The sequence below is a fragment of the Primulina eburnea genome, chromosome 17 (genome assembly GCF_022965805.1).
Source record: "Primulina eburnea isolate SZY01 chromosome 17, ASM2296580v1, whole genome shotgun sequence".
Lineage (NCBI taxonomy): Eukaryota > Viridiplantae > Streptophyta > Magnoliopsida > Lamiales > Gesneriaceae > Primulina > Primulina eburnea.
The window spans coordinates 19,453,494-19,463,302 of record NC_133117.1 but is presented as its reverse complement, the minus strand read 5'-3'; positions in this window follow the sequence as shown (position 1 = coordinate 19,463,302).

Below are 9,809 nucleotides of genomic sequence, written 5' to 3'. Positions count from 1 at the left end.
CATCTAAAGCTCATCGATACACCGTAAGTCTAGAGTCTTATCGGTTCTGAGAAAGACTCGGCGGTTTTGCCCTAGCTAGGCTGTTCTGCCCTAGACTCAAACTCTGGCTCTACTATAATTCAATAGACTAAATATATCAATCTGATAATCTGCAAATATCAATGCAATAAAATAAAGTATGTGATTTTGGGAAACTCAAGTCAAACCTAACTCGAGTTGTGCAATCCCGAATCAACATTTATTTATACCTTTCTTGCTGTCGTTCTGATACAGTCGAAGTCTTGATTCAAATTCTGTCACTGTTCAATCTGGCAATGACAATATCAATATTCTGTATTAATATTCTAATCAAATCACAACATCTCTGTTTTATCAAATTCTGACGGTACAACAGTACAATCTTGCGATACTGATAATACTATTGTTAGAGTAGGTGCCCGTCGAGCCAAGTGTTGGCCGAGTGTTCACAATGAAACCCTATGTATAAGCAATCTTTATTTTAATAATATTTGAAATTATTATTTTGGCAAATCTTTATCTGTATACCCATGCTAGTTGCATAGATAAAGCCCTTGAATATACAAATAGTAGAAAGAATATGAGATGCTCATATGATGAGTATCATGAAACTCATATTTGGAATACTGTATATTCTAAACGGTTCCTAGTCGATTCAGCCGCCATTAAGAAGGATATAGGCCGCTCGAGTTCGAGACTAGTATCTGCGATGTGAGTACCATGTTTCATTGGTAGGGGACATTGTGATGTCCGAGCATGCAGATAGGTGCTCCTAGTAGAGTGCACTGAACAACCCTCCATAAAAGGACTTTCCAAGTGGTTCTCACTTATCGAGTGGAAAAGTCCTTGGTTTATGGTTGTACAGAATTAGTCCTTATGACCCGGGACAACATTGAGACTCTATGTGCTAGAATTACACTTTGACTTGTTTACCGACTCTCATGGGGTCATCAGGTGGCAAGGTTGGGTGTTCTGTCGAAACACATAGGAGTCGATGCATTGTAGTCGGGATTCACCGCTTACCTTCGGGTATGGATATCCTATGTGTTATCATGTGTATGTAGATCGAAATCTCTGGCCAGAGTATGGTAGTAATTATGAAAGGGTTTCATAGATTACACCATCGATGCAACTACGACATGACACATAGCATCGATTCATTGACAACTCTCGATAAACCAATGGTTGTCGAATCGGTCGGGATATATGAGTTGAAGGGACCGTACTGTACGCTAACCATAATTGAATAGTTCTTGCAGGCACTATCATTTGATACCTAGGGAATCATGTAAGCGATGCTGCTAGGCGTTTAACATGATTGGTTGGATACTATCAGACTTGAGTTCTGACGTTCTTATTATCAAGGAGTTGATAAATAAGAATGGAGCAATTGGGATATGCTCATATAAGGACATGTTTAGTCCGAATCACATGGAGATGTGAACCCACGGCTAGTTGTATCAATGAACCATTGAGGGCCACACAAGTACTAGCTTTCTAGATCCCGTTGAGAAGTAAAAATAGTTCAATGTGTTGAACGGCTTATAAAGTAGTTTATAAGTGTAAGGAAAATTAGAAGTATGACTTCTATAAAGGAGAAAATAGTTCAATGTGTTGAACGACTTATAAATGAGTTTATAAGTGTAAAGAAAAATAGAAGTATGACTTCTATGAGAGAAATGTAAATTTTAATTTATGGAAGTGTTCCTAAATTAAAATTTGGCCAAATAAATAATGTATTTGAAAATTGTGATTTTCATAGAAATTATTATGGACTAAATTAAATTAATTCAAGTGTTGAATTAATTAAACACTAGTGGACCTAGTAGAGTCCAAATAATTAAATTAATTCAAGTGTTGAATTAATTAAATAATATTGGGTCTTGTAGAGCTCAATTAAAATAATTATTTAACTAGTGGGACTTGGGTAAATTCAAGTAATGTTTAATTAGTCTCAAATATGTTTGAGATAATTAAAATTTAGTCCAAGGTTTTAATTTGATTAAAAACCATATAATATACATGTATGAGAGGTGAAAGGTTGGGAGACTACTTTTTGTGTTTTCAAGGCATGGCATGCAACTTTTTGGAACACCTTTTCCCACAACTAAGGCTAGTCTTCCTTCCCTCCTCCCACACTCCACTTTGGCCGAAATTTCTTGATCTTTCTCCTCCATTTTTCTCTCATTTTTGTGTTCTTCAATTTGTTAAAGAAAACACACTCTTCTCTTTGAAAAATCCTCTTAGTTTTCTAGTGCAAATTAAGAGGGGATCTTTTAAGTTGGTGGTGGGCTTGATTGGAAGAAAGAAGTCCAAAAGAAAGGTGAAGCTTGTAGATTGTCTACCTTCAAGAGCTAAGGTGTTTACACCTTAGTTGGAGCCACAATCAATCTTTGAGATTGATAGGTAATTTTCTCAACACACTATGAATGTGTTTTTATTGTATTTGCTACACTTAGTCATGGTGGCCGAAAATTTGATGTAAAATTTTGATTTTTAAAAACTTCCGTTGCGCTTCCGGTCACCGTAACCGATCCCCTTTCAACTATATCAGTCTATATCAATTCCAATAATTTACAATCAACCACCGTACAAATCTGACATCACATCTCAGTCAATTCCATTCTGAAAATCATAATCATTCCATATGATATCCGTTTCTTAATCTGACTTCGATTCTATGATGTCTATTATGCCAGGAACAATATATATGAATCGTATCAAAATTGCCCCCTCTCGGGTTGTCTCGCGCATGTGCGCGAATTCAAGTCGCGCATGTGCGCCAACCTCTCTGGAACCCTCGCGCATGTGCGCCGATGCTACTGTTCTCGCACATCAATTTTCACACGTGATCTCATTTCGTGTCTCGGTTAGCCTCTTCATAATCGTCTCGATTAAAAATCTATAATCGTAATTTAACACGACATAAAATCTCGGGCATTACATTTCTCCCCCCCTAAGATACGATTTCGTCCTCGAAATCACTGGCATTTAATTATATCAGTAGGGAGTATATACAAAACTGTATAAGAAATTTACATTATCGAAACAACTCTGGGAATTCTTGTCTCATATCTGATTCAGTCTCCCAAGTTGCTTCTTCAGTACCATGATGAGTCCATTGAACTTTTACAAGTGGAATAGTCTTCGTTCTGAGCTGTTTTTCTTTACGATCAGTAATCTGAATCGGTTTTTCAACATAGCTCAACGTCTCATCCAATTCGGCCTCGTCTGGTTGAATAGCATGTGAAGCATCAGGAAGGTACTTCCTTAATAACGATACATGAAAGAAATCATGTATCCCAGATAATGAAGGCGGTAAAATGAGTCGATAAGCACGATCTCCTATCTTCTCGAGAATCTCATAAGGCCCGATGTATCGTGGAGACAGTTTCTCTTTCTTGCCAAATCTGACAACTCCTCTGAAAGGTGAAATCTTCAAAAATACTCGGTCCCCTACCTCAAATACCAACGGTCTACGTCGAACATTGGCATATTTGGCCTGTCTATCTTGCGCTGCCTTCATGTTCTTCCGAATTAACTTTACCTTTTCTGTCATATCTCTGATCATATCAGGTCCAATCTCATGCACTTCAGAGATATCATTCCAATAAAGAGGGGATCGACACTTCTTTCCGTACAACGCTTCGAATGGTGCCATCTCAATACTCGTCTGATAGTTGTTGTTGTACGAAAACTCACAAAGAGGCAATGCATCTTGCCAATTAGTGCTAAAATCAAGCACTACTGCTCTCATCATATCCTCCAGTGTCTGGATAGTTCGCTCTGACTGTCCGTCGGTCTGTGGAGGATATGCGGTACTCAGGTGTAACTTCGTACCGAGAGCCTGCTGCAAACTCTGCCAGAAGTGCGAAGTAAATCGAGGATCACGGTCTGATACAATCGATTTCGGAACTCCGTGCAATATGACCACTTCTCTGACATAGATCTCTGCCATCTGGTCAAATCTGTACGTCATCTTGTACGGTATAAAACATGCGGATTTGGTCAATCTGTCTATTACGACCCAAATCGCATCACAACCTTTGGAGGAACGCGGTAGCTGCGTCACAAAATCCATGGAAATATGATCCCATTTCCATTCAGGAATGGACAAGATCTGTAATAATCCTCATGGTTCTGCTTTCACCTGCTGGAAATTCAGGCATTTGGAAACTATTTCGGCAATGTCAATATTCATTTGTTTCCACCAGAACTGTCTTTTCAAATCATTATACATCTTTCTGCCACCAGGATGAATACTAAATCGACTGTTGTGCGCTTCTCACAATATCTGTCGTATCAAATCTGAAACATTTGGCACAACTAGACGATTATTCACATACAAGACGTTATCACGTACCTGATACTCTGATCGATGTCCTGTTCTAACCATCGATACTGATTTATGTACATTCTGATCAACTCTCTGAGCTGCCTTAATTCTCATGATCAGCTCTGGTTCTATTTGCACCGTATAGAGTCTCAACGGTTTATAATCTGTTTCAAATGCTAATCCAGACAAACAGCAGTCTTCTATCAAATTTGAAACACCAATCGTCGATAAGGATAAAGAACATACCTTTCGACTTAATGCATCTGCTGCTGCATTAGACTTTCCTAGATAGTATTTTATTTCACAATCAAAATCTTTAAGCAAATCAAGCCATCTTCGCTGTCTCATATTCAATTCAGATTGTGAAAACAGATATTTCAAACTCTTATGATCAGAATATATCTCAAACTTCTCCCCGTAAAGATAATGTCGCCATATCTTTAATGCAAAGACAATGGCTGCCAATTCTAGGTCATGAATTGGATAACGGGTCTCATGTGGTTTAAGCTGTCTTGAGGCATAAGCAATAACATGCCCTCGTTGCATCAGCACACATCCCAACCCTCTGTGAGAAGCGTCGCAATAAACCACAAAATCACCAGTACCGGATGGAATAGTCAACACCGGGGCACTGGTCAACCTCTTCTTCAACTCCAGAAAACTGGTCTCACATTCTTCAGACCAAACAAATGGAGCATTCTTCTGAGTCAGCTGAGTAATTGGTTTAGCTATACTCGAGAAATCTTTAATGAAACGACGGTAATATCCCGCTAAACCCATGAAACTGCGAATTTCGGGTACTGATGTCGGTCTTGCCCAAGAAATCACGGCTTCCATTTTACTGGGATCCACTGATATCCCATCTCCGGATATAATATGACCCAGAAATGATACCTGCTTTAGCCAAAACTCACATTTCGACAGTTTAGCATATAATTTCTCAGCCCTTAGAATTCGTAACACAATTCTTAAATGCTCAGCATGCTCACTCATATTCTTTGAATAAATCAAAATATCATCGATGAAAATAATCACAAAATCATCGAGATATTTCTGGAATATACGGTTCATCAATCCCATAAACACAGCTGGAGCATTCGTCAGACCAAACGGCATGACAATAAATTCATAATGTCCATACCTGGTTCTGAATGCTGTCTTTGAGATATCAGAATCTCTGACTCTCAGCTGATTATATCCCGATCTTAAATCAATCTTGGAATATACTAAAGAACCCTGCAACTGATCGAATAAATCATCAATACGAGGCAAAGGATATTTATTCTTTATCGTTGCCTTATTCAGTTGCCGATAGTCGATGCAGAGTCTCATCGAACCATCTTTCTTTCTTACAAACAGTACTGGAGCACCCCAAGGAGAAACACTCGGTCTGATGTACCCCTTGGCCAGTAAGTCTTCCAGCTGATCCTTCAATTCTTTTAATTCAACTGGTGCCATCCTGTACGGAGCTCTAGAGATTGGCACTGTACCTGGCATCAGTTCAATGCTGAAGTCTATCTCTCTAACTGGAGGTAATCCCGGGATCTCATCTGGGAAGACGTCAGCAAACTCACGTACCACTGGCAAATCAGCCAATGATGGACTCGATTTCATTAAATCTACTGAATATACAAGGAAGCCTTCTGCTCCTTTCTGTAACAATCGAGTCATAGATAGTACGGATACTAAAGGAATTCTTGATCTAGAACCCTTACCGTAAAATTTCCACTCTTCAGCCATATCCGGTCTGAATCTCACTATCTTGTGGAAACAATCAACTTTCGCTCTGTACTTGGTCAGCATATCAATACCGATAATACAATCAAAATCGGACAACCCAAGTACGATGCAATCTAATTCAATCTCATGCCCGTCATACTGTAGTACACAATGTTTAACAGAATTTACGGATATCAAACATGTCCCCAAAGGCGAAGAGACAGACACTATAGTAGCTAAAGACTCTACAGGCAATGCATGACTTAAGGCAAATCGTTCAGAAATAAATGTATGTGAAGCACCGGTATCAATTAATACATAAACAGGATAACCACATAAAGAACAGTTACCTGCCACAACGTCATCTGGTGCTTCCTGGGCCTGCTCCTCTGTCAAAGCGAATACTCTGGCCTGCTGTCTCGGAGGCTGGCTAATAGTCTGGCTACCTCCTGGCCTCTGCTGTGACTGAGCTGGCGCTGGCTGAAATGTGTGAACAACAGCTGATCGTCTCTCAGTCTGTGCTGCTGATCCCGATGACTCGGCCCCTTGAGATCTTTGGTGGACACACTTTAGCAAAGTGCCCCGGCTGTTTCCAGAAATTTCAACTACCAGTCACTCCCTGGCATTGCTCAGTAGCATGTCTTCCTCCGCAAGTCTTGCAATATACTCCAGTGTAACTCTGGCTCTGTCTAGAAACCCCGGAGCTGGAAGAACTACTGCCAGATTTCTTGAATTGCTTCCCTCTGGCTTTCAAAAATTCTTTCTTCCCTCCACTGCTGCTGCCACCCTCAAATCTGGGAGGTGGTTGCTGTGGTCTCGGTGCTGGAGGCACAAATGAAGCCCCTTTTTGTCTCTTCAGACCGGCTTCTGCTCCCTTGGCTCTGTTCAGGGCGTCAGTAAAATTATTCGGTCGCCCTGTGTTCACCAATGTGAAAATATCGGGGTTCAAGCCGTTGATGAACTGGTCGGCAGTTGCTTCCTTGCTGTCAGCTACATGTGGAGCAAATTTCAGCAAGGAGGAGAACTTTGACACGTACTCTTCTATGTTCATCTGTCCCTGCTTGAGGTTGGCAAACTCTGCCCACTTGTCCTTTCAGTACGACACTGGGAAGAATCGTTGATAAAATTCAGTTCTAAAAATATCCCAGGTAATATTCGTACCTCTGTGCTCCAATGCCCTCTTTCTTGTAATCCACCAGTCCTTGGCAACATCGTGCAGCTGATGTCCAATTAATTTCACTCTCCTCTCATCCGTATACTCCAAGGATTCGAACAACATCTCTATATCATCAAGCCAACTCTCGCATTCCACAGCGTTCTCTGTTCCTTTCAAGGTCGGCGGATGAAATGACTGAAATCGTTTCAGTAACGTTTACACTGGATTCGGAGTGTCATCCATTGGAGGATTTGATGTACTCGTCTCGGAGGCATATATGATAATCAAATAGATTAGTAGCAAATACCACATTTCTGTTTCAATCCTCCTCTGATCATCTTACTGCTAATCTATAATCAGTACTGATCGAATCTCAATAAAACATATTACTATATCAAATCAGATAAACAAGTAACATGTAATAAAGCAGTAAGACATGCTAGCATTCAAAAGCAGGAAAGAAAACCTCAATCTACCCCGCTCACTAGCCTCTTCTATCTCAATCTAAAGGATCTATCACTCTGATACCACCTGTTGTAGGGACCCGGACGCTAATCATCTTCTAAATCGTCATTGGGACTAATCTAGTCAATTATAATAAACAGGGTCTAATTTTTTTTAAATGCGGAAGGTAATGGAATTAAACTCCTATACATATCAGTATAAAAGTATAAATCTAAAACATCATACAATAACAAACATCTCAGGTTCAACACCTAACTATCAAGTGTTTAAACCCTATCTCTAGTCCAAGTCCGTAGTCTCCACTCTAATCTCGATCTGTCTTCACCTCTGTGACCCTGAACCTGTCCCACCTGTTGTCATGCACACATACAAACAAGACAACAGCCGGATAACTCCGGTGAGATATAAATATCCCAGTATAAACAATGTATTAAATACAATCATATAAAACATATATAAAAGCATAAACAATCATAAAAACATGCATCCAATCTCACTACATGATTCGATACCAATATGTACCTAAATCTAGGACTCTTTTCTAATCTAGGGATCCCGACCTAAATTTAGACTTTGGTATGCTGTATCGAGTGTCTACAATAGACGTCGATCTACATCTAAAGCTCATCGATACACCGTAAGTCTAGAGTCTTATCGGTTCTGAGAAAGACTCGGCGGTTCTGCCCTAGCTAGGCTGTTCTTCCCTAGACTCAAACTCTGGCTCTGCTATAATTCAATAGACTAAACATATCAATCTGATAATCTGCAAATATCAATGCAATAAAATAAAGTATGTGATTTTGGGAAACTCAAGTCAAACCTAACTCTAGTTGTGCAATCCCGAATCAACATTTATTTATACCTTTCTTGCTGTCGTTCTGATACAGTCGAAGTCTTGATTCAAAGTCTGTCACTGTTCAATCTGGCAATGACAATATCAATATTCTGTATTAATATTCTAATCAAATCACAACATCTCTGTTTTATCAAATTTTGACGGTACAACAGTACAATCTTGCGATACTGATAAAACTATATCAGTCTATATCAATTCCAATAATTTACAATCAACCACCATACAAATCTGACATCACATCTCAGTCAATTCCATTCTGAAAATCATAATAATTCCATATGATATCCGTTTCTTAATATGACTTCGATTCTATGATGTCTATTATGCCAGGAACACTATATATGAATCGTATCTGATTCTGGACATAGCATAATTTCAAATATTAACAAAACGTAACAAAACTTACGTCCTGTAATAGCTGTCGTTGCTAGGAACACGGTGTCGTATTCGGATTCAAGTTTGGATGGACGGATTGATCGCAAATCGAATTATAAAATTCAAAAGCTAATTTTCTTCCTCGGAGTTTCGTTTCTTTCTTCTGATGAAAGTTGCATGTGTATATATATATATATATATATATACCAACGTACATGCTAAAAGCCAAGTGGCTCGGTGTGCCTACTGCACGTCTCGCGCATATGCGCAACCACTTTCCGCGCATATGCACGCCCTATTCGGCGCATATGCGTGAGGCCATTTGCTCAAAATTGCCCCCTCTCGGGTTGTCTCACGCATGTGCGCGAATTCAAGTCGCGCATGTGCGCCAACCTCTCTGGAACCCTCGCGCATGTGCGCGCATATAGTCGTGCATGTGCGCCGATGCTACTGTTCTCGCACATCAATTTTCACACGTGATCTCATTTCGTGTCTCGGTTAGCCTCTTCATAATCGTCTCGATTAAAAATCTATAATCGTAATTTAACACGACATAAAATCTCGGGCATTACAGCACCCACGGTTGATTGGCAGAGGCGGCACCGCACCCGCGGTCAGTTTTGTAGCACACCTGCGGTCGACATTTTGAGTTTTTGGATGTTTTCCAATACATGCAGCGCACCCGCGGTAGATGAGGTACCACACCCGTGGTCGATGAACAGTAGAAACGTGTTTTCGATTTTAAATGATATAATGCAAGAGTTGGTCTCATTTTCCTCATTTCTTCTCCCCCTCTTCTCGATTTTCAGAGCAAGTTTAACCTAGGGTTCTTATTTTCTTCATTTTGTGCCTTTGATTCAAGCTTCTTATTTGGGTATTTGAAA